The sequence below is a fragment of the Phoca vitulina genome, unplaced genomic scaffold (assembly GCF_004348235.1).
Source record: "Phoca vitulina isolate PV1807 unplaced genomic scaffold, GSC_HSeal_1.0 scaffold17, whole genome shotgun sequence".
In the NCBI taxonomy this organism is placed as follows: domain Eukaryota; kingdom Metazoa; phylum Chordata; class Mammalia; order Carnivora; family Phocidae; genus Phoca; species Phoca vitulina.
Genome location: NW_022589720.1, coordinates 21120941 through 21148562, shown reverse-complemented (window position 1 = coordinate 21148562; position 27622 = coordinate 21120941). Strand labels below are relative to the sequence as shown.

Genomic DNA, 27622 nt, shown 5'->3' with positions numbered 1-27622 from the left:
AGGAGGAATTCTTAATCTCAGGAAACAAACTGAGGGTTGCTGGAGTGGTGGGGGGTGGGAGGGATGGGGTGGCTGGGTGATAGACATCGGGGAGGGTATGTGCTATTATGAGCACTGTGAATTGTGTAAGACTGATGAATCACAGACCGGTACCTCTGGAACAAATAATACATTATATGTTAAAAAAAGAAGAAGATAGCAGGAAGGGAAGAAAGAAGGGGGGGAAATCGGAGGGGGAGATGAACCATGAGAGACGATGGACTCTGAGAAACAAACTGAGGGTTCTAGAGGGGAGGGGGTGGGGGGATGGTTTAGCCTGGTGATGAGTATTAAAGAGGGCATGTACTGCATGGAGCACTTGGTGTTACACTGAATCAAACAATGAATCATGAAACACTACATCAAAAACTAATGATGTAATGTATGGTGATTAACATAACACAATAATAAAAAAATAAATTAAAATAAAAATTAAAAAAAATCATATACACTGAAAGCAAAAATTAAGAAAATTGATAGCTATGATAATGTAGTTCTTATTATTTTGCATGAAATCATTGCCAAAACCTTAAATTAAAACCCCTTTAAACACACTTCAATAGAAAAACTTATATTCTGTCTTATCCTTCTCCCTCTAACTTTATAGCTTTTTTTATTGTGAAAGGAAGACAAACTCATCACAAAAAAAAACATGGATACAACAAAAGAACATACAGAGCAATCATAATCTCAATCATTTTATGTTGGGTTTGGTGCCTCTCTTTCTACATTCCTTTACTTGTATAATATGATTAATAGTATGATTGTATAAAATATATTGCACATGAGATGCATAAATTTGCCATAATCGATTTAACAAGTTTTCTAAATTGAGGCCCTTAGGTTTTATTTTGGGTTGGTGTGAGATGATTGAATGACTAGGACTGGAAATGGTATTCAGCAACTTCCCCATATTCCTTTGGCCAGATTTTAGTCACATGGCTGTGCCCAAGGGCAAGGGACATGAGAAATGTGATCTATCAGTCCTAGTGTGCTTCTAGGCCTTCCCAACTGTGAGCAGAAAGCACAAAATAGAAATAATTGCCTAAAATTTAACACCTGTAAGGTAAATCAATCAAAACGAAACATAACTAATAAACTTATTTATAATACAGACCAGTACAAATTTCTCAAACTGGTTTGTTAAAAATTAAATGAGTGAGGGTAATTATTTTGACCAATCATAATTACAACTGAACTGTTTTGATAAGGTATAATCTAATCAATTCCTTAGGTTCATTGTATCTATATTTATCCTATGCAGTTTTTTTTTAAATAAATCTAATGTACCCATTGTATTCCTTGTATTTATAAAGACTCAGGCTTAAGAACCTAAAAATTAAACAAAAATACCATGAAAGAATTTTTTTAACTTCCAAAGAACTCAGAAGTGAGGGGGAAAAAAATCCTCCAGCTTAATCAGAGTTATATTCTCTCTGATATTCAGTTCCTCCTTGATATTTTTTTCCTGCAGCAAAGGATTCTGACAGAGTCAAGTGTAATTGAAGAAAAAGAGAAATTATTTCCTTTTATACAAAGGATGCCACACGATATTTGAATCTATATGTAACCTTGAGTTATCTATCTTTTTATATTCAAGGCATGCCTATTGATTAGTTTGCAAATTTTGTCACAACTGTGACCCTGTCTTTGTAGATAGTGATTATTAAAAATACCATTGTGTCACACTTTCTATCCTGTCCTGATGGCAAATAAAATTAGAATCGGAGTAGTTCTATCAGGACAGTGGTTTGGGTCAACATAAAGGTAAAGAATACATCTCACAAACCTAAGATCTATGAGGACTGAAGCATTGTCTTGTTCACGGCTATATCCTTGGCACTTCTATTTCCTACCACATAGTAAATGCTCAATAAATATTTGATAAATGAGATAGTGAGCTTTTTTTGTCCTGCTAGCTTTGAGATGTATATTTTAGACTTCTGTTTGGGAAATAAACAACATATCTCTTTCTATGGTTTTACTACGTATCTGAGGCAATGATTATACAGTGGTGATTATGGTTTATTATGGAGTTAGACTACGTGAGTTCAAATCTCTGCTCTGCCATTTATCAATTGTATAATCTAAAGATGCTAACTTCTTCTGTGTAATAATTTCTCAAGTAGAAAAATGGGAGATAATAACTCATATCCAATATGGCTGATGTGATAATCTAATGTGTTTATATCAGCACTTGAGACAGCAGGCACTAAAGGGACACGCTTAGCTCATTTAGTGAAATTGGTAGCTATTTTGGGTGCCTACTTATGTCTATATTCTAGTATAACTTGTTTTGTATGACTCCAAATACATATAATACCAAATTGTTAGTGCTTTATAAATTAAGCAATGGTTTATCTTTTAAATGCTTTTTTAAAAAGTGTCTTGGTGGTTTACATTTCTAAAATATTTTGAAAATAATCACCTACTCATTTTTTTTTAGTAGAAGTATTCTTTTCGATAGCTTTCCTATGTCAATCAAATGAGATCACTTGCTATCATATTTTAGAACAACTAATAACAATAAAATTACAGATAGATAAATAGATTGTTAATGTTTCAGAAGCTAATGATATCAATTATAAAACTTTTACCCAAATGCCAAGGGCAAGGATATAGTTTTCAGGGTGCCACATAATGAAAATATGAAGAATATAGATTACTTTCAATATAGTAGTATATTTTTAAACTCCCATTTTCTTTAGAAATTATGAATATAGATTCTATTTGGGCTTGTGCCAAAGTAATTTTCTGGGATAGGAATCTTTCTGCTAGTCATTTTTATTCATTTTTATTTGTTTGGATTCACTTTTTCAGTGAAAAATTACACATTGGTTTCAGGATTTTCTCTGTTGAATGAACATAGTAAACCCAATCCCTAAGCTGCTGAAGTGAAAAGGTAACTGTTAATGTCATCAGAACTAGGAATGTGAAGCTGAAATTGGCGACATATAGACAGTGCTAGGAGTCATTTTCCATATAGAAATATTATTCAAGGGTCTCTAAGGAGTTTCTTTAGAAAATAATAAAATGGCTTTCCATTGTATAAATGAACCATCTTTAAAAAAGAAAACATAGCAGTCATTCTAAAAGGTGGAAAATTCAATTGATTCTATAGTTGTGTGAGGAGGGTAAACAATAGAGTGTGGTGGTCGTGGTAAAATCTTGAGGTCACATCATTATCACTCTCACCCTGTTCCTTCAGGCAAAAGTTGATACAAAGATTTAAGGGCTTTACATGGTGCTTCAAAAGGCTCCAAGAAAAGAAACCTATCCTTTTTAAACTAAGAAGACTTTTTCAATGAACACATTCTATATGAATACATTTTTGTTGAATTGTTAGCTTTTTAGATAGAATCTTATAAAATTACCTTTTACTACTTGTATCCCAAGATATCAATATAAAAATTCAAACACATTTGAGGAAATGTGCAATTCACTTTACTCATTCTAGAATATTTACATCACAGTTCATTGTGTCCATTTGAAAAACATGCAATTATTTGAGAGCTCCAATGGATATTCTAATACTCAGATAATAACCAAATAAGGACAAGATAATAGTATGTTCTTAGAAATTTGTTATATATATTACCAAAAAAAATTTATAGCAGGATAAAAAAAAACAGTCCAATGATTGGATAGTTAAAATAATTTCTAACTGATGTAAAGACTATGAACAGTATAGTGAAGAACACAGATTTTTGAGCTACATAGACTTGGATTAATATCTTCAGTTCTGCCTACCAACTACCAGCAAACAGGTTTTTCCAAGTGATTTAGTCCATTTTGTTTCTTGATCACTAAATTAGAATAATGATATTGTAATGATATCATGAAATTGTTATGAGGATTATATGAGATAATTATCTGGACTTAATGAGATTATAATTGGCTAGTCCAGAGAAATCATTTTCTAATTCATAATCATGAAGATTTATCATAGAGGTATTTGCCTTTCATCTGCTTATATTTACTTCTGAAGTGGAGAAGATATTATTTCCAGTGTTGAGTTAGCTTTTAATGATAATCTAATAATTACTGAATACCATGAAATGGGGCGATACTAAAAATTTTGTGACTGGTAAGATATTAGGCATGGTCAAATCAAAATAGATGCCAAATATGAACTTCCAGTAAGTAAGGACTATAACAAACCAAGTGAAAATCAGTCTAACAGAAAGATAAATACACAGAAAAAGAAAATACACCACATTTACAAAATGGGGATAAGCATGTTAATAATAACTATTGAGGGGCGCCTAGGTGGCTCAGGTGCTTAAGTGTCTGCCTTTGGCTCAGGTCATGATCCCAGGGTCCTGGGATCGAGCCCCACTTCGGGCTCCCCGGGGAGCCTGCTTCTCCCTCTCCCTCTGCCTTTTGCCCTGCTTGTTCTCTCTCTCTGTCAAATAAATAAATAAAATCTTTAAAAAAATAGTAACTATTGTAAATGTGTCCTTTGACACCATGTTTTTGTTGTTGTTGTTGTTGTTTTGTTTTGTTTTGTTTTTGTTTCTGGCTCTACTAGGGTTTTTCTGCTGATCTAGTATACTTTGTGATAGGTGATCTTGATTAAGATGATACCTGACAGTTTGTCAAATGAATGCACAGAAAAATATAATTTATTTTTAATTTTTACAAAGATATTGGTAGTATACTATTAATACTAATACTAATGATAATACTATTAATAACTTTATCAAAAATAGTTAAAGGTTCTATTTATTAATTTGATAGAGAGAGAGACAGAGAGAGCACAAGCAAGGGGAGCAGCAAGCAGAGGCAGAGGGAGAAGCAAACTTCCCACGGAGCCGGGAGCTCAATGCGGGGCTCCCCTGGGATCATGACCTGAGCCAAAGGCAGATGCTTAACCGACTGGGCCACCCAGGGACTCAATAATTCAATCAAATTTAAAGAAATTTCTTCTTTTGTATAGTGAAGTCATTGTTCTATGGGGTTTCATACAAATTCTACTATCTTCTTCCAATTAAATTTTTTTAATTATTCAAAATCCCTAATTTACATTAGGGTTCACTCTGGGCATTGTACATTCCATGGTTTTGACAAATGTGTAATGACATGAATCCACTATTATAGTATCATACAATCCTCTGTGCTCTGTCTATTCATCCATCCCTCCCCTAGACCCCTTGGCAACCACTGATCTTTTTACTGTCTCCTTTGTTTTGCTTCTTCCAAACTGTCATATTGTTGGAATCATACAGTATGTAGCCTTTTCAGATTGACTTCTTTCATTTGGTAATATGCATTTAAGATTCCTCCCTGTCTTTTCATGTGTTGGTAGCAAATTTATTTTTAGCACCGAATAATATTCCATTGTTTGTATATACCAAAGCTTATCCATTAATCTATTGAAGGACATCTTGTTTGCTTCCGAGTTTTGGCAATTATGAATAAAGCTGCAATAAACATTCATGTGCACATTTTTGTATCGGTATAAGTTTTCAACTCCTATGGGTAAATACCAAGGATCACAACTGCTGGATCATATGGTAAGATTATGTTTAGCTTAGTAAGAAACTGCCAAACTATCTTCCAAAGTAGCTGTACCATTTTGCATTTTCATCAACAATGAATAAGAGTTTTGTTGCTCTTCATCCTTGCCAGCATTTCATGTTATCCACTGTTTTGGATTTTCACCATCCTAACAGGTGTGCAGAGGTATCTCATTATTGTTGTAATATGCAATTCCCTGATGACATATGTTCTTGAGTATCTTTTAATATGCTTATTTGTCATCTGTATATCTCTTTAGTGAGATGTCTATTTGAGTCTTTTGCTCATTTTTAAATTGTTCATTTTCTTATTTTTTTAGTTTTAAGAGTTAGTTATATATTTTGGTTAACAGGCCTTTATCTAGTATGTCTTTTTCACAAATATTTTATCCTAGTATGTGTCTTGTCTTCACATTCTCTTAACAATCACCTTTCACAGAGTACAAGTTTTTTTACTTTAATGAAATCCAGCTTATTAGTTTCTTCTTTCATAGATTGTACCTTTGGTGTTGTATCTAAAACGTCATCACTATATCCAAGGTCACCTAGATTTTCTCCCATAGTATCTTGTAGGAGTTTGATAGTTTCATATTTAATATTTAGGTCTATCATCCACTTTGAGTTAATTTTTCTGAAGGCTGTAAGGTTTGTGTCTAGATTCATGTTTGTGCTTGTGGATGCCCCGTTGTTCCAGTACCTATTGTTGAAAAGACTATCTTTTCTCCATTGTATTGCATTTTCTCCTTTGTCAAAGAAAAGTTGTATTTCTGGTCTCTCTATTATGATCCATTGATCTACTTGTCTATTCTTTTGCCAATACCACACTGTCTTCAATATTGTCGTTTTATGTAAGTCTTGAATTTGCATAGTGTCAGGTCTTTGACTTTGTTCTTCTTTAACTTGTGTTGGAAAAAAAATATTATTTTAATAAAATCTAGACAGAGAATTGTTTTGCATGTATACTTTATATTCTAAGGCAATAATTGACAAACTTTTTTTTATAAAAGAGACAGTATATGTTATAGGCTTGCACACAACATTGTCTCTGTCTCAACTATTCAACTCTGCTGTTTCAAGTAAAACAGCCTTAAAAAATGTAAATGACTTAGAGTGCTTATGTTACAATAAATTTTGATTTGCAAGAACAGATGCTGGATCATAGTTTGCTAAAACAGTTTCCTGTTTTAGAGGTATCTTTCCAACAGCAGGAACATTTATGGAAAAGGAACATTTATGGAAAACTTATCTATTCTGTTTACTACCTTATAACTTGTATCGAAGTTCTGGGCAGATACTATAGATTTAATAAGTGTATGGTGAGGAGGTAAACAAAGGAATATTTTTCATTGGAAACATCTATTAATATACTTTTTTATTTTTATTTTAAGTTTTTATTTAAATTCCAGTTAAATAACATACAGTGCAATATTAGTTTCAGGGGTACAATATAGTGACTCATCACTTACGTACAAAACCTGATGCTCATCACAGCAAATGCACTTCTTAATCCCCATCACTTATTTAATCCATCCCTCTACCCCCTCCCCACTGGTAACCATCAGTTTGTTCTCTATAGTGAAGGGTCTATTTCTTGGTTTGCCTCCCTCTCTTTTGTTTCCCATTTGCTCCTTTGTTTTTTTTTTTTTTCTTAAATTCCACATATGAGTGAAATCATATATTTGTGTTTCTCTGACTTATTTTGCTTAGCATAATACTCTCTTACTCCATCCATGTTGCTATAAATGGCAAGATTTCATTCTTTTTGATAGCTGAGTAATATTCTATTGTATATATAGACGACTTCTTTATTCATTCATAAGCAGTCAATGGACACTTGGGCTGTTTACATAATTTGGCTATTGTAGACAATGCTGCTATAAACATCAGGGTGCATGTATCCTTTCAAATCAGTATTTTTATAACCTTTGGGTAAATACCCAGTAGTGCAATTGCTGGATTGTAGGGTAGTTCTATTTTTAACTTTTGAGGAACCTCCATACTGGTTTCCAGAGTGGCGGCACAAGTTTGCATTCCCACCAACAGTGCAAGAGGGTTCCCCTTTCTCCACATCTTCATCAACACCTGTCGTTTCTTGTGTTGTTGATTTTAGCCATTCTGAAAGGTGTTGAAGTGATATCTCATTGTAGTTTTGATCTGTATTTCCCTGATGATGAGTGATGTTGAGCATCTTTTCATGTGTCTATTGGCCATGTGTATGTTTTCTTAGGAAAAATGTCTATTCATGTCCTCTGCCCATTTTTTAACTGGATTATTTGTTATTTGGGTGTTGAGCTTGATAAGTTCTTTATATATTTTGGGTACTATCTCTTTATCAGATAAGTCTTTTGCAAATATCTGCTCCCATTGCAAAGATTGCCTTTTAGTTTTGTTGATTGTTTCCTTTGCTGTGCAGAAGCTTTTTATTATAATGAAGTTTATTTCTACTTTTGTTTCCCTTGCCTGTGGAGTCATATCTAGTAAAGAAGCTGCTATGGCCAATGTCAAAGAGGTTACTGCCTATGTTCTCCTCTAGGATTTTTATGGTTGCAAGTCTCACATTTGGGTCTTAAATCCATTTTGAATTTATTTTTGTGTATGGTGTAAGAAAGTAGTCCATTTTCATTCTTTTGCATGTTGCTGTCCAGTTTTCCCAACACCATTTGTTGAAGAGACTGTCTTTTTCCCCACTGGATATTCTTTCCTGCTTTGTCAAAGATTAGTTGACCATATAGTTATGGGTTCATTTCTGGGTTTTCTATTCTGTTCTATTGATCTTTGTGTCTATTATTTGTGCCAGTACCATACTGCTTTGATTACTACAGCTTTGTAATATAAGTTGAAGTCCAGAATTGTGATGCCTCTAGCTTTGCTTTTCTTTTTGAAGGTTGTTTTGGCTATTTGAAGTTTTTTGTGGTTCCATACAAATTTTAGGATCATTTGTTCTAGCTCTGTGAAAAATGCTTTTGGTCTTTTGATAGGGATTGCTTTGGGTAGTAGTATAGACATTTTAACAGTATTTGGTCTTCCAATCCATGGGCACGGTATGTTTTCCCATTTGTTTGTTCATCTTCAATTTCTCTCATCTGTGTTTTATAGTTTTCAGAGTATAGGTTTTTCACCTCTTTGGTTAGGTTTATTCCTGGGTATATTATTGTTTTTGGTGCAATTGTAAATGGCATTGATTCCTTTATTTTTCTTTCTGCTGCTTCATTATTGGTGTATAGGAATGCAACAGATTTCTGTATGTTGATTTTGTTACCTGCGACATTACTGAATTTGTGTATCAGTTCTAGCAGGTTTGGGTGGTCTTTCAGGTTTTCCACATAGATTATCATGTCATCTTGCTGGCTTGGATGCCTTTTATTTCTTTTTGTTGTCTGATTGCTGAGGCCAGCGCTTCCAGTATATGTTAAATAACAATGGTGAGAGTGGACATCCCTGTCTTGTTCCTGACCGTAGAGGAAAAGTTCTCAGTATTTTACCTATAATTCAGTAGTGTATATCCTATTTTCAGCAAAGCTTAAACTCCATTAAAAGGATTCTGGTTACCAGAAGCTAATAATTAATGTATGTCCCTCAGTGAGAAGAGTATTATTGCATATTACCTTATGCATAATGTATATAACCATCCACATCTACTGGTAATAGTTCATACGTTTTGATAAGGAGTCTATAACATAAGAAGAAAAAAATAAATATTCCCATCAGGTAAACTTAATATCTATGTTTAATACTGATGACTCTATGTATTTGTAATGGAAAAATATATTTACCTAAAATACATATTGTATATACAAGTTTCTCATGGCTCTGAAGTAGATATGCTCAGTCAAACACAACAAGATACAATGATAACATTTTTCAGTAAATTTCACTGTAATCGCTTCTCAGCCTTTTGGCTAAGATCAAGTGTAGTAAATTTCACTGTAAAAAGAGAACTTTCTCCTGAAAACCGTTTATTTCATGTTTTAATTTAGCATTTCAAAATGTCTATAAAAACTTATTTAGAAGCACATTTATTCCTGTAAATTAAAGCCTATTTTAGTAGTCAATTGTAGCATTAATATTCATATTTAATTCTAGCCTGCTAATATTCCTTATTCTAATCAGAATATTCAAACCTTTGTTATTATTCACTGTTAATATGCACTAACAAATCACATGGGAAAAAAATGTTTTTTAGCACATTGAGAGTGCAATATGAAATAGGGATTTTTTCCTTGTGGAATCCAAGAGGCATACTGGTATAGGAAATCAGAAATAGGAAATGGTCTAAAAGAGTGTTTTCTTTTGGTTCAAGAAAAATTATATTTATGGAATAATATTTTACTTATTAACATGGATATACATGAGAAACACCAGTCTATAGGAAAATTATGTAGGGGCTTTTAACAAAATCAATCTCAAATTATCTCTCAGAAACTGGAAATTTTTCTTAGCACAAGCTTCACTTTACAATTAAAATTTACACCATAAAATCTTTAATGCTTGTACTATTGCACAATGATTAAGCTCAAAGAATCCCCAAGAGTTATCTGAATATTAATATAACATCTTTTTGGTGTGATTGTAAAATTATCATATGTATTTGTGTTATTTTTGACCAGGAGAAAGCAATACAAATGATAAAAATTCTTAGGACAAATTCTCTGCAATAGCCATGGAATGAATATCCAAGCAAATATCTTAGTGGATTTCATTAGTGTGAACAGGGTCCACTATTTTAAGTAAATTCTTCAAGCACAGTGGGCTACTTGGTAATGTCTAATATCAGCCATTATGTTTTCTGAATCTGTTTCCATAGTAGCATATTTAGAGCCATGATAAATAAAGGCTTTCTTTATACCTTATATTACTAATGAACAAGGGCAAGAGATGTTAAAGAGTAAAAACAAAGATTTAATATAGTCTATTAAACTATAATTTCCTTATGTGTTAACAAAAAGTTTCCCATGATGCACAGACACAAGTTATGATATTCAATACTGCAGCACTCCAGTCCAGCTTTCTGACACTGACCTTACATACGAAGCCTAATATCATCTCTTGAGGAATTTATAAGGCATTTCCACTTGACTGTGCCGCCCTTGCCTCAAAGTGCATGGTTTAAAAACTGACATTTTTTTTTTTTTTTTTCTCTCTCTCTCGACATTCCTAGCTCCTAATAAATAAGTCTAGAAAGGTTAAGTTTTCCTTTAGGGCAAGTCCAAACAACAATTATAGATGCTTCAAAAATTTAACCTTCCCTATGATCTGCATTGAAATATTGTCTTTGGGTCTAGACTATAGCTCTTCATAAAGAAGGCATCCAGTAAAAAGAACTTTAATTATAATCCTCAAAATACCAGAAGGGTTGATATTAACTACACATGATTGATGTAAGAACTGAGGCTTAGAGAGCTTTGCCAGCTTGCTCAAAATTACATTGCTGATGGGACTGCAAGAGGCTTTAAGAGAAAAGTAGCAGATATTTAGGGAGAAAAAGTAGAAGGGAGTGTCTGTGTGAGAGACAAGAGTACACAATTGAGAGAGTAGAGGAGGGACGCCTGGGTGGCTCAGTCGGTTAAGCGTCTGCCTTCAGCTCAGGTCGTGATCCCAGGGTCCTGGGATCGAGTCCCAGGTCGGGCTCCCTGCTCCGCGGGGAGCCTGCTTCTCCCTCTGCCTCTGTCTCTCTCTCTGTCTCTCATGAATAAATAAATAAAATCTTAAAAAAAAAAAAAAAAAAAGAGAGAGAGAGTAGAGGAAAAGACAGTGAGGTGTTGCATATGTCAATTGAGCAATATTATCAAATATTGGTAATTAAATATTAACACTATTAATGTTGAAGAATATAGGGCAATTTTCTTTTCATTTAAAATTTTTTTCAAAACTGGTCAATTTGAATTCAAATGATTTTCTCTGATTTAGTTAATATAATTACTTATCTACCATGTAAGAATTTGTATAATTTTTAGGATTTTGATTATGTTCTTGACAATGTTTTCCCTACACTGATTTATCATTCTTGGTCACTTCAACACTTCTGTATCAGAACGGTCCATCAGAACTTTCTGCTCTAATACGGTAGATAGTAGTCACTTGTGACTATTAAAATTTGGCTGGTGAGATGGAGGAAATAAAAATGAATTAAAATTAAATAAAATTAAAAATTCAATGAAAACATTCTGGATTATAGTCTGACAAATGACACATAGTCTTGTTCCTAGTCTATGCTACCTTAACAATTTAAATATTATTTTATTCCTCTCATCACTGCTTTATGGGTGTGGGTGTGTGGGGGTGTGTGTGTGTATGCACGTGTATGTGTGTGTGTGTTTGTGATGTGCATATTTTTGGGTCCTACAGAAAATACAAGGATTTATTGGTAGTAACACCTGGGAAAGATAAAGAGGAGAGGGAGGAAGAGCAGGCTGGAGAGACTACAGGCTGAGATTCAGCTCCTGCATGTGATAGGAGAGGAAGAATGAATAGGAAAGACTCAGATTTAGTAAAGTTCTGAGAAAGTTTAAGTTAGCCCAGTAGGGATTTAAGAACAAAGATGACCTATTAGAGGAGTCTTGTCCTGGGCAGGAATTGTCAGAAACCGGTACTCCCACCATAACCACTTGTCTGGGCATTACCTGGGGGAAAGTGGACATAGCTCTTCTGCTACAATAGATCCTGAAGGCAGCTGGAGGCCATGAGATCATTGGTTTCCTTCCTGTAAATTCTTATGAAGAATTTGTGATTTTTGTCTACCCTTGTTTATCACTGCAAATGTCTACAGAGAATAATGGCTTTTCCTTCCCTTGTGCTTTCCAAATTTTATGAGAATATTTTTCATTATTACCTGTGATCTAGAATCACACAGGGAAGAGGATTGCAGGAAATATAATTCCTGGAATCTCTTACACTACAGAGGTCAAAGATCATAGAAGGAGTCCATAGTGAGGTCAAGTTGAAGACAGATATGGTACAAATTAACCTGCCATCCACTCAATATCCACACATATCCTTTAACCATTTTTAATTTCAGAGTAAAGTAAGAACAAATTATTCTTCCAAACCTGATGTGACTATTCTTTGTATACCAAAAATGTACTTGCACTTTTCCTAAAAATGGAGACACTAAGTTCTATATTTAATTTTATCCATCTCTGAGTGGGATCATATATTTGGTAGCTCAGCTCACAACCATTCTTAGACATACTGTGAGTTAAATATTAAATGATGCAATTAAAAATAAATCATCACTCTATATTAACTCAAGTTGACTATATAAAGAAACCACTGGTTATATATAATCTATGAATAACAAAATGAGAAAGAAAATATGCTTAGATATGACCATATTCATTTTTGCAACAGACCATATGGACAGAATTTATATTTATAATTTCCTTTTTATAAAGATTTTATTTATTTATTTATTTTGAGAGAGAGAGGGGGGGAGAGAGAGAATCTTAAGCAGGCTCCATGCTGAGTGTAGAGCCCGACACAGGGCTCGACCTCATGATCCTGAGATTATGACCTGAACCGAAATTAAGAATCGGAAACTTAACCGACTGAGCCATCCAAGCACCCTTATTTTTATAATTTTTACCATTATGCATTCCTTATTTCCTTTCCCTTTGTTGGCACCTCACTTGGTTGTTATTTCTTTCCTGGGGAGGTAACTAAAACTTTGTTTTTGAAGGGGTTTTACTATCAACAATCTTGCCTGTATTGAATGACTAAATTTTCATTAATTTTTATCTGTGGGAATGGGATAGAAAGAGAAGTCCCAGAGAACCTACTGGGTTCCAGACATATCTCTCCTTGCTCCCACTGTATAGTAACAATTTTATTCTATTCTCCCCTGATAATCATGATCAACCCACTTAGTATAGTAACTTCTTTATTTATAATTTCAGTAGCAAGACTAGTCCAAATGTTCTGATGGTGATATCAGCTTCCAGGTCAATGAAAACCTTGTTGGGCTTCTCTAATGCAGTAGATTCCAGGGTTTAGAGATGGGAAACAGCTTTTGGTTTTTGTTTTCCCTAGCAAATAATTGGGGGTAATAGAGAAAGCAGTCACTCCCATTTCCACATCTTTGTTCAGAATATATTTTGATATTCTGACTTGGGGGAAAAAGCCATTGTATTTGTTGCTGGTAAAAATCACATGCTACATCATAGGGCGACCATTCAACTCTAAGAGCCGTCTGCACCCCCTGGTGCTAAAACTGAGTCAACAAAAGGCCATTCTATCAGGTGAACTGATCTGGGGCAAGGGTTATGTAGAATCTTATAAACTCTCTGAGTTTAACTCACTGTCTCACTTTACTTTCTCTAAAATGTGTTCCTTGGTCAAAAGTGATGATGAACAAATTATTATATAAATCCACTGATGGTGATTTTGACAAAAGTACTGTGAATCAGAAAGGTAAATCTATATCCAGAAACAGCATTTATTCTAGTGAAGACAAATCAATGCCTGCTCTATAGTGAAAGGATCCAATGCAATCAACATGCAACCACATGGCTAGATGATCCCTTTGCAGAATATTGGAATATGGGAAGCCAGTATTATTGTCTGCTATTGACAGCTTGGGACTAAGCAGTGGCCAGATGTGCACTGGTGAGGCTTGGAATTGTTACATGGACTTCTTTTTTAGGAAGAGGCCATTAAAAATCTAGCAACCTTATGGGCATTTGGTTATTGAGGCCCAGTAACATGCCCAAATAATATATAAGCTGCATCCAGAATATAAAGAACCTCCTAAGCATGGTAAGTCTTTCTTGGTGGCAAGAAATGCCATTTGCAGCATGTTCTTACTATTGTAGGGGCTATCTCAACATACCTGGGTCCACTGGAAACATAGAAACATTACTGAACTAATAGGCTGTTGATTTTATAGGTTATATTTCTCACTTTTTTCATACTTGTTTCTAAACAAGGCATAAAAGGTATTCACTAATTCTTGGTTACCAGTTCTAATCAATGTTCTATACTAATCTTCACTGCACTCCTAACCAAGTTTCTACTGTTAGCCTGAATGCTTTCTTTGAGAACACTTGGCTACATATTCAACAGACTGAAAATCCTGTGGCATTGACACCATTCCTGAGGAGCAGAGCTCAAACAAAGACTGAAGGAAGAGAGAATAGGCATCCTCCAACTCACTTGCCTTTTATATATAATTCCTAAACACATGTTTTATTCTCTTCCCTGGACTTCCCACATGTCATTAGGCTTCCAGTAAAACTAGTGGTAACTTGACTGAAAATAATACATTTCCATATAATGTAATAAAAGATAAATACCTATGTATTTCATGGAGTTTTATAAGTTAAAAACCTGAAAAAAAAGATTATCTTCTTAACTGAATTGGCTTAATATCTTGATAACACATATCACAGGAAAATTCATTAGTTTACTAATTACAAGCAGTAAACCAAGGAGATAAATACATAAATCTAAAGTTATTAAAAAAACTAAATGGCATCTACTTTTTTCTGTTAAAATATTATAGGTAGTTATAACACCTAGTCAGATTTATTCCTTCCTGACAGCTAATAAAATCAACCTTTGAGTCTAGTAACTACATCCTAAAATGTTTAGGATTATGGCAAGTGAGAAGTATCAAATTTTAGGGCTTATCCTTCTAGCCTTTCCTTTTTAAATTTGCTTATAAAGACATGCATGGAGTTTGCGTCCTACTTTTAGGAAGCAGATCAGAATTGCTCATAAAGTTTGCGTACACACACACACACACACTCATGATAACTTCTAGTACTAGCAATGGTGTTGGAAAGCAATTCAGTCATGGACTGTGGGAATATAAACTGTAACAAATTTTGAGGAAATATGTGGCAGCACAAATTAACACTAAACATGTACATTGCCTTTGACACATCAAGCCAGATTTTAGAATTCTAACAGAAATGATAATACTACGCATATACCTTGTAAAACTGTAGTGAGAAAACATGAGAAATAAATTAAATGTCCATCAGTGGGGAATTGTTGACCTTTTCTATATCCATTCAGTGAAATTGAAATACCATCTATCCATGTCAAGCCATCATAACTAAGTGTGAAAGCATGCTGCACAATAAAATACATAAGAGGGGGAAGGGAGGGGAGGGGAGGGGAGACAGTGGAAAAAAATAACAAAGAAAAAGAAAAAGATAGCTACCTAAGCTACCAAAGGGGCTGAGAGGCTGATAGAGATACTTTAAAAAAAATTAATACCATAACCATACTTAAAACAAAATCCAAAAACAAGCAAAAACAGTATAGTAAATAAAATGTGCACATGGATTTCTTAATGCAAGTATGAAGAACCTTCATTTAAATATAGAATTTGATAAAGAGAAGCAAACAAACCTCTTCCTGTCCCCCTAAAATACACAACTATGCATAAAGTCAACCTTTAGCCTGCTCAACCTCTGAAAGTTAATCAATCATTATTTGGGGGGGCTTTTCTATTGTCTACAAGAATATATTAGTCACCTTAATAAATTAAGAAAGAGTTTTGGTGATGTTTTCCTCCTAAATATCTTGGGTAGACAGCAATGACTTGTGCTCAAAAAAAAGTCTTTATGGACTCAAAACATTGTGGAACCATTTTTAATAAAATACACTTTCCCATGAAATAAGAAATCAAATTTGTTTCCTTTAGTACTTAAATGGTTACCAGATCATTCAATACCATTGTTTAAAAAGATCATGGGAAAATTAGTGATTTCAATAAACATAGAAGTTTATATTCAAAACTAATCTCACATTTAAATTACACTTTGAGAATTTACTTGATCAAGAATAAGAAACATTTCCTAGATTCTTTTATTCATTTTTAATTTACAGCATTATAAAGTCAAATTTTGACTATTGAAAACAGTTGCAACAGATGAAAATGTTTTCCAACTGAATTTTCATAGCCATTACAAAGTTTAGGTTTATAATGCAATTGCTGACAGGCTTTTAGCATCTTGATGTTCAATATTCATTTCTGCTACAAGGAAACTCAAACTAAAAACTTTTTTTTTTTTTTTGGTAGCTGACACTGTTCGATGCCTGACTTGAAGACTATTTTCAGACAATCAAAAGGAATAATATCATACAAAAATTGATCTGATTTAATAGACACAATTTTAGAAAGGAATAATTTAACATAATGTAGAAGGAAAGTCTTGTCTCTTTACTTAAGGACAAAAAAAGCCCATAGACAAGCAGATGTGCAAATACTTCCCTTTGGTATTTTGCTGTTTAAGAGACTAAGCAGAGTTAATATAAAAAATCTTTTCATGTCTACTAATTTCATTGGCTTTTCATTCTTTCTTTCTCTGTATCTTTTTATTTTTTTATTTTTTTTTTATAGTTTCAAGTTTTTGTTTAAATTTCAGTTAGTTAACATACAGTGTAATATTAGTTTCAGGAGCAGAATTTAGTTATTCATCATTTACATACAATACCTGATGCCCATCACAACAAGTATCCTCCTTAATACCCATCACCCATTTACCATTTAGCCATCCCCCTCCCCCTCCCCCACTGTCCTCCCCTCCAGCATCTCTTTTTGTTCTCTAGAGTTAACAGTCTATTTTATAGTCTTCCTCTCTCTTTTTCCCCTTATGTTCATCTGTTTTGTTTCTTAAATTCTACATATGAGTGAAATCATATGGTATTTGTCTTTCTCTGACTGACTTGTTTCACTTAGCATAACACACTCTAGCTCTATCCATGTCATTGCAAATGGCAGGATTTCATACTTTTTTATGGCTGAGTAATATTCCATTTGCATGTGCACGCGCGCACGCACACACACACACACACACACACACACACACACCACTATATCTTCCTTATCCATTCATCAATCAATAGACATTTGGGTGATTTCCATAATTTGGCTATTGTTGATAATGTTGCTATAAACATCAGGGTGCATGTATCCCTTTGAATCAGTATTTTTTGTATCCTTTGGATAAATACCTAGTAGTGCAATTGCTAGATCATAAGGTAGTTCTATTTTTAACCTTTTGAGGAACCTCCATACTGGTTTCCAGAGTGGCTGCGCAAGTTTGCATTCCCACCAACAGTGCAAGAGGGTTCCTCTTTCTCCACATCTTCATCAACACCTATTGTTTCTTGTGTGGTTGATTATACCCATTCTGAAAGGTGTTGGGGTGATATCTCATTGCAGTTTTGATTTGTATTTCCCTGATGATGAGTGATGTTGAGGATCTTATCATGTGTCTGTAAGCAATCTGTATGTCTCCTTTGGAAAAATGTCTATTCATGTTTTCTCCCCATTTTTCAACTGGGTTATTTGTTTTTTGGGTGTTCAGTTTGGTAAGTTCTTTATATCTTTTGGATACTAACCCTTTATCAGATATGTCATTTGCAAACTTCTTCTCCCATTCTGAAGGATGACTTTTGGTTTTGTTGATTGTTTCTTTCCTTGTGCAGAAGCTTTTTCTCGATGAATTCCCAATAATTTATTTTTGTTTTTGTTTCTCTTGCCTCCAGAGACATATCTTGTAAGAAGTTGCTATGGCCAATGTCCAAGAGGTTACTGCCTGTGTTCCCCTCTTAGATTTTGATGGTTTCCTGTCTCACATTTAGGTCCTTAATCCATTTTGAATTTATTTTTGTGTATAGCATTAGAAAGGTATCCAGTTGCATTCTTTTGCAGATGGCTGTCCGGTTTCCCCAACACTATTTATTTAAGAGACTATCTTTTTCCACTGGATATCCTTTCCTGCTTTGCCAAAGATTAGTTGTCATATAGTTGTGGGTCCATTTCTGGGTTTTCTATTCTGTTCTATTGATCTATGAGTCTGCTTTTCCGCCAGTACCATGCTATCTTGATCACTACAGCTTTGTAATATAATTTGAAGGCCAGAATTGTAATGCTTCTAGCTGTGCTTTTCTTTTTCAAGGTTGCTTTTGTTGTTTAGGGTCTTTCATAGTTCCATACAAATATTGAGATTGTTTGTTCTAGCTCTGTGAAAAATGCTGTTTGTATTTTGATAGGGATTGCATTAAATGTGCAGATTGCTTTGGATAGTATAGACATTTAAACAGTATTTGTTCTTCCAATCCATGTGCATGGAATGTTTTTTTATTTCTTTGTGTCATCTCCTCCAGGGCCAGGTGGCTTCACAGGGGAATTCTACCAAACATTTAAGAAGAGTCAATACCTATTCTTCTCAAACTATTCCAAAGAACAAAAAAGGAAGGAAACTTCCAAACTTATTCTACTAGGCCAGCATTACCTTAATTCCAAAACCAGATAAAGACCCCACTAAAAAGGAGAATTACAGGCCAATATCCCTGGTGAACATGGGTGCAAAAATTCTCAACAAAATGTTAGCAAATTGAATCCAACCATACATTAAAATAAAAATTCACCATGATCACGTGAGATTTATTCCTGGGTTGCCAGGGTGGTTCAATATTGGCAAATCAACCAACATGATGCACCACATTAATAAAAGAAAGGATAAGAGCCATATGATCCTCTCAATGGATGCAGAAAAAGCATTTGGCGAAGTGCAGAATCCATTCTTGATGAAAACCCTCAACAGAGTAAGAATAAAGGGAACATGTCTCAATATCATAAAGGCCATATATGAAAGACCCACAGCTAATATCATCCTCAAGTGGGAAAAACTGAGAGTTTTTCCTCTATGGTCAGGAACAAGAAGGGGATGTCCATTCTCACCACTGTTATTTTACATAGTTCTGGGAATCCTAGCCTCAGCAGTCAGGCAACAAAAAGAAATAAAAGACATTCAAATAGGCAAGGAAGAAGTCAAATTTCACTATTTGCAGATGACATAATACTCTATGTAGAAAACCCAAAAGACTCCACCAAAAAATTGCTAGAACTGATACACGAATTCAGTAAAGCTGCAGGATACAAAATCAACATACAGAAATCTGTTGCATTCCTATACACCAATAATGAAGTAGCTGAAAGAGAAATTAAAGAATTGATTCCATTTACAATTGCACCAAAAACCATAAGATACCTAGGAATAAACCTAACCAAAGAGGTAAAAGATCTGCACTCTGAAAAGTATAAAACACTTATCTCTGTATCTTTTTAGAAATTGCTTCTGTGGGAGTCTATATAGACTACAGCCTCTCAGTAAGATATAGAAAAAGCAAAATATTCAGTTTTATTTTTCCAGTCATACCAGTAGTTGATTATACAATCTAATTTTGTGACATTTGTACTTTAGTACGAATATTGGCATATCTAAGGAATTGGGAAAACCTGTTTTATTTGCACATTGAAATTAAACTGCCAACATAGATTCAATGATTTCATGGTTAGTTGCTATTTGCCAATAATGTGTCCCAAACTAGAAATCACTCCAAGTGAAGAGAGGGAAAAAAAAATAGAAAGAAAAAAGAAAGAAAGAGAGAGAAAGGCAATGACATTTCTGCACAAAGAAATTTGAAACTGTGTCAATTACTTGAAAAATCAATTTAACAGTAAGCCAGCCGCGGTGTTTTTGGTAGCTTAAGTTTAGATAACCATTTATAAAATGTATCTCTGCAACTTTGGTTTGATCAGTAATATTATGTAATGGCAGGAGAGAAGTCTAAGGGTGCTGAAATCTGAAACAGTTTTGACTTCCTATGTGATTGATAAAACCTATTTGAAACAGAAAACTTAATTCTATTGTCAAATGCAGTATCAGTGAGGAGCCTTATTTCACTTTCATGGTAGAACAATAGGAGATATATAATTCTGCCTAAATTTGTCTCACTGTTCAGTTCATAATTAAACACATTGTCACAAGTGCTTTTTCTACTTTTATATTAGTGATTAACGAAAGAATGATTTCACCTAAATAGTACAAATTGCTATTCAAATGGAATGATTCCTTTATATCTGTATATATAAATTATTCACACTTAACTCTTCTCTAAAATTTTGATTAAAATTATGTGTACCTATTTATAAAGGTTAAGACATTTGCTTGGTTATACAGTTTATAATTTTATAAATTTTAAGTGCTAACAGTTAAATTAGTAACATACTTCTTCAAATTATACGAACATATTTTGTATATGTGCCTTCAAATTCTAGGAAATTTTGAATATATTATTTACTTTTTCAGAGTGTCATGTTTTCCTTGAGTTTATGAGTTTTATTTTAATAAATTAATATAGAAGTACATATTTTCTAAAAAAATATATGTGTGTGTCTGCATATATATATTAAGAGTTTACACTCAAACTAGTACACTTTGATGTTTCTAGTTCATTTTTCTGGATTATAACATAGAATTAAAAGCTTTTCTCTTATGTTGTATTGTCTTAATACATCATCTGCGTAATTTAAAATAATAACAATTTTGCTAAAATTTCCATTCAAATGGAGAATTAGTCAGTTTGGGTTAGTGGAAAGAATATGGATTCTAGAGTCTTAGAAAAACAGTCTTCCAGTACTGGATTCATGGCCACCTATTATGGGAACTTCCTCTGCTTCAGTTTTGTTCTTTTTTTTTTTTTAAATCTTGTATTGAAAAGTGGTTAGGATAATTAAAGATATTTCATGTAAAGCACTAAATATATCATATCAATATTGCTTAAGAAATCAAATATATTATTCTTTTTATTCAGATGGTCATTTATTTTTTACTTAACGAGTATTAATTATTACCCCCTCCCATGTCCTTATTATAGTGGGAGAGAAAGGAACATAATTAATAGAACAAAGCGGTTTTGCTTGAAAAGCATATAGTTTAGTTTGCCATATGTTAAACAGAAAAATGCTAATTTAGTATTATGTTTAATATTTTTTGGAGCATAAAGCAGGGGGCTCCTAGTTCTGCTTGCACAGGGAGGAGAAAGAGTTAAAGAGAAGGTGGTATTTGAGCTATGTCTTGGGGGTTGAGTATGTATTTGTTCTTCACGTAGATTGAGTTTAAAGGTAGAACAGTTAGGGAGGGAGAGATTAAAATGAACTGGAAACTTTCTAGGCAGAGGGATAAGCATATGGAGGTAAAAAATAAACTGACATATACAGCTACCTGAAAATAAGAGCACATGGCTCAGATTCAGCCATGTGTGCAAGAGATGAGATTTTATACCATAAGGAGTCACATAAGCCATCTGTAAAGAAAAGAGATAATAGTAGCAGATCTGTGAGTCACCCCTTCCCTACTTGAGGTTAATTTAATTGAGACACTGATTTTTCTCTAGGACAATAACCAATTTAGTGCTATGATAACTTGAGATAAGGAAAGCATAAAAAGAAGCTCCACATTTATCTCAGCTTTTTCTCTGGGTGTGTTTTCCAAAGGTGCACAGGAAAATGAAGTATAAGCAGAAATGACTGTACTGCTGTACAAATGAAGATTAGAAACCAGGGCAACTAAATTTTGGAGACAGGATATGAGAAAGGTAGAAATTATATACAAGGATTCTCCAAGATCTATATAAAAATTTCCCTGGTGTCCTTGGCTATACATATTCAAGGCAAAACTTTGGGATGCCTAGGACAGAACAGATGCTGGGAATCTAAAGAGCCAAATGGAAATGTCAGTGTTTTCACAGTGCTGAAATATTTTGGTGTATGAACCCAGCCAGCGAGAACACTGAAGTTTCTGACTATTCAGTTGAGACTGTGAAAGGCACTGGGAGAAAGAACAAACAGGAATAAATCTGCCCTAATGGGCCTAGAACCCAGTTTAAACAGGATCAAGGTGATCCATGAGCATTAGACTGCACAATAGAGCAAACATCAATACCTTGTAGAAGAAGACTGTAAAATTCACATTCTCAGGACATATTTTCCACAATGTTCAGTATAAACTAAAAATCTCTAGACAGGTTAGGAGATAAAATAGTCCAGCGATATTCAGGAGGTGAAACTGTCAGTAAGAGCATAAAAGTATACTGGCAAACAATCCAGATATTAGAGTAAGCACAGCATCAAAAGAGTGAGGATTAACTTGTTAAAAGGGAACCTAGTTGACAAATGATTCAATAAGATGAGCTAACACGAGGCTGGTATTAGCAAAGAGAAAATGGGATTAGGAAAATTGAGAATAGTTTATTAGAAAATATCCTATCTGAAACAGAGAGAGAAAAAAATAATGGAAAAGAGAGAGCATGTAGCATATGATTAAAAAATAAATGAACAATCATGTAATTGCGGTCATAGAAGAAGAGAGTGGGAGAATGGAACAGAAGTAATTTTTATAATATTGGGCATTAATTTTCCAAATATAAAAAGATACATCAAATCACATATCCAAAAAAGTGAATAAATAAACCACAAGAAGAAACAGAGAAAACTACAACTAGGAAGATCATAACCAAACCTCAGAGAATGAAGCACAAAGAATAAATTGTAAAATCAGCCAGAAAAAAAAGAAATATTATCTTTCATAAATCAACAAGAAAGGGAACTGATTTCTCAACAGAAACTTTGTCTCAGCAGAAGATAAAGAAATACTATTTTTCAAGTGATGAAAGAAAATAGAACAGTTAACAAAGAATTCTATATCCAGCAAAAATATCCTTCAAAAATGAAGATGAAATAAATACAGTCTCAGGAAAACAAAAGCTGAGATAATTTGTTTGCAAGTATACCTCCACCACAGGATACGCTTTATCTCAAATGGAAGCAGGTGAGTCTAAGAAGGAATAAAGAGTATATTTTACCACAGAAGTGGTAATTATATGACTAAATATAAAATACCATTCATTGTTCCAAGCAAAATTAAATACAATGCCTTATGTTTTATAAACACACAAAATTAAAATATATAACAATTGCACAAAAAGTGGGCACAGGAAATAATGTTATTCCACTGTCATTATTTTTTAGTGTTGTTTAATATGCTGTAGAAATACTAATTTGTTTTCTTTAATAATAAAAATATGTATTGTTTCTAATACATTTTCAATTTCTAAGAAAAGCAGTGGGAGATAGTAATAAAAGATATAACAAAAAACTAGTAGAAGAGTGGCGCCTGGGTGGCTCAGTCGCTTGAGTGTCCAACTCTTGATTTTGGCTCAGGTCATAATCTCACCCTTGTGAGACGGAGCCAGGCATGGGGCTTCATGCTCAGCAGGGAGTCTGCTTGAGAGTCTCTCTCTCCCTGCCCCGCCCCCTGCTTGCATTTTGTCTCTCTCTCTCTCTCAAATAAATAAATAAATCTTAAAAAAAAAACTAGAAGAGAGAAAAATGAAATAAATGAAATTTACAAAATAGCTAACATAAAGAATCACAAGGAAAGAAGAATAAAGGAGAAAGTGACAAACAAAACAAAGAGCAATAATGGTAGATTTAAACCCAACTATGTTAGGTTATCTAAATGATCTAAACATTCCAATTAAAACACAACTATTGTCAGACAGGATTTTTAAAAAAGACGACTCAAACTGTTTTAAAAACATGCACACATTTAATGTAATAAATTATATATGAAGCTGACACACCCAGAGTCATGCCCTATTCTAAGCACGTGCAATATACAAATCTAACACCGATGACATTGCTAATGTGATTGCTTACTTTTGTGCTTTTCTCACCCATAAGTCAGGAGATATGTTCTCTTGTCGCACATTGCAGAGACTCATTAAATACAATTTGTATTTTCTCCTTTGGTTTTTCTCTATAACAATGTTGGCAGATTCTGTTTTCCCTACATGCAAAGGAGTGATTTTTCTCCATCATCTAGTCCTTGCCACATTTTGCACAAGTAAGTTAATATTCCACGAGCAGGCTTTGTCAATGTTAGCTCTCAGTGTTAGTCTGGAATCCCAAAGTGAAAGAAACAAATCAGGCATCTGAGATTTCAGCTATGAGTGAACAGTTACAAAATCAAATGTGGGTCTTGGCCCAGAAGCCAAACTGGAGGAATAGACAATGTCGAATAGGATGGTATCTGTAGGCCACTGAAACGAGAAGAACTCCTGAAATGACCAGAGCTTTGTCCCTATAGACGCACTTCTGTTTCTTTTAAAAGCAAAAATTCCAAATTTGATACCAGCGACTTAAACTTAGTTCTCTAGGGCAGTGTCATTGCCTCATTTGGTCCTCACAGAAATCCTTCCATCATTTCCTTGTTTGTTGTGTGGAAACGGGCTGTGAGACATGGAGTAACTTGCTCAGATTCACACATTTACATATGGAAAACTTGGAATTGTTACCTAAATTATTAAACTCATTCCGTTAAAGCATGGACGGCAGAGAAAATCAGACAAATGCGCTCAGAATATGTAATCTGATGTTTTCACGTATAGTACACTAGAAATAACAAGTGTCAGAAAAAAACAAAACAAAACAAAGTTGGGTTCAATAATAACTGTGCCACCTGCTGATTGTGTGATTTGGCCATTATATTTGACCATTTCTGAGCCTACATTTTATTGTTGTGAGAAAATTCATGCATGCTTCTTTATATTACTATGGAGTTCTGATGAGGTAAATTTAAGAGGTATTTAATGGAATAACCATCATGGCTAGTTTTCAAACTATGGTAGCTTTTATTATGAAAAAACAAGATCAATTATACTTAAAACAAAAGTACAGTCTAGTTCTTCTGTGTACATTTTTCAGTTTACGACCTGAAATTAATTTATAGGTATTAAGATATTAATCTCCATATACAATAGTGTTGACTAATGTTACATTTCCTTTTGAGGTGTGTTTATATTAATTCTTAATCTATTTTTGCTTGTTATTCTGCTGTATAAAGTTAGCCACACTTTACAGATAATGAGGTGATTACAGACAGCTCTTTCTCTTAGAAAAAAAAATTTGAGATCTTATATATTAACCAAGTGGTTAATTTAAAATTTTTATAGCACCCTTTATGAGCCCTACTATATGCCAGCAGGTAATAATATGTGTGCTGGTAATGTCACAATGCGTAAATAAGGAAAGAGCTTAGCCTCTAAGGAACTTAATAGTCTGATGGAAGGGGATGGACCTGTCAACAACAAATACAAAATCAGAAAGAAATGTATGTCCATTAGTGATACCCGAAGAGGAGTGGTAAATTGTTACCCTTGCACAAGGGACACCTTCACTGAAAGAAGGACACTTTCAGAAAGGGAAATTAAAAAAAAAAAAAAAAATACAGAGAACAGAAAGATTTTCTGGCAGAAGGAACAATGAGAATTATGCAAAACAAACAAAATGTGGTATATTGAAGGAAGTATGAAAAATTCCATTTACCTTGAGCACTGCATATTGGGATTGGAAGCACTGGAACCTGAAGTCTTAGGAGGTCTCTAGACATCACATGCTTAGACCTTCTGAACATAAACAAGGGCTGAATTTGTAACCCAATTCTCAGATCAACTCCCAAGACTGTGATTGTTATCTGATCGATCTGCTCATTGGAATCACCAGGGGAGCTACTGAAATTGCCAGGGTTTGAGCTTTACCCTAGAAAAACTGAATCAGAATCTCATGATGAGGAGCCTACACTCACATGATTCTCACGTGTGACCAGGGCCAAGAACCACTGATCTATTTCCTCCAACCAGGATTAGATGCTAATAGACAGTAGGTTTAAATCAAAAGTCTGTCCTGTTTGTTAGTTTAAAAAGAAAATGTCTCAAAGTCATTTTCACTCTGCAGGGTTGTAAACTATTCCTTTGGTTTCTTAAAAGAAGAAACTCAGACTTTCTACTTTGGTATTTCAGTGCTTCTAGCAAAGTACTATGTATGTGAGGGTATTCTTTAAAGATTTGCTTATTTACGAAGATGATAAAATCATTGTTAAGAGCTTTCAATCTTTTCTTGGCTCTTGGCTATACACTTAAGATATATACATATCTTTTTGTAATATATTAATTACAATTTTTGTACAATTTATACAACTTATATTACAATCACATTATAATTATAATGTGTCGTATTTACATTGTAAAACACACAATATAGCAATTTGCAATGATGAAATAAATAACAATATTTTAAAATAAAAAATTTAATTTAAAATAAAATGAAAAAATAAAGGACTAATAATGTAAAATAGATTTTTATCGTTAAAAAGACTTGAGAAAAAAACAGAAGGATTATCGTTAGCTGGAAGCTTTGCAAGACATTTATATTAAGGCATGGATGGAAGTCTCCTTATGAGACACCTATTAGAAACTGTTGTTTACTAAATCAAAACATGACACACACCAAGAAATAAGTATCAGCTTATTTATTGGGGAAATCAAAATTCTACAACTCCTGCTATTTGCATGGGCAGATTATTACAAAGCCTTAACATTGACTTAATTAAGAGTCAATGTTTTTTTAGGGTTTAAATTGTAAATATCAGGCTTTTCAATATCAGAGTTTTTCAATTTATTTTTCTTGTGAAATTTTGTGGAGCAAATGCTATTATTTTTTGTTCTTCCATTCATTAATAAACTAAACCCTAAATATAGAATCTATATGACTGTGAAAACTGAATACAGATATGTAATTTCTCTCCTTCCTAACAACAACAACAACAACAGTGAAAACCCAAAGCAAACAAGCAAAAGGAACGAAAAGATATTCCAAGGAGGAAATAGCAGACAAGGAGGAGACAGTAAATAAATTTTAGAAGCTTGAAAGTAGATGAAGTATTTTACCAAGAAAAACAAATCCCACATTTTCAATTGTAAAAGCTGATACAAACTTTACAAAAAGAAAATGTCCATAAATATTAAATAGAATAGCATGTTTAGCAGCCTCTGACACAATGTTTATCAATAGATTTATAGAAGTGTCCACAATATATTAAGTAGAAAAGCAAGATGAAGAGAAGTTAATAAAATATGCTGTTTATTTTTAATAAAAACACTAAGGGTAACATAAACAATATAGATAGTAGAGCAATAGATAGGCAAGCAGATAGAGATAAAGACATAGATACAGAGATACAAAGATAGATACATGAAGATAATAGATTTTTAAATACGATTATATGAAGTATGAAAAATTATACAAGAATCTGTTGATGTCAGTACTACGTGGAAAGAAGGGGTAGGTAGTAAAAGTAAAAAGGAACATGGATGACCATAAAAAAGAGGAAAAAAAAAAAAAACAGTGTTAAAACAAAAACGTTAAC

The 27622-nt window shown here is 33.6% G+C and overlaps 1 pseudogene; it reads left to right on the top strand.

Moving 5' to 3' along the window:
- The first annotated feature begins 9437 nt into the window (after window positions 1-9437).
- Window positions 9438-9562, top strand: LOC116639271 (annotated as a pseudogene).
- Window positions 9563-27622: the final 18060 nt, after the last annotated feature.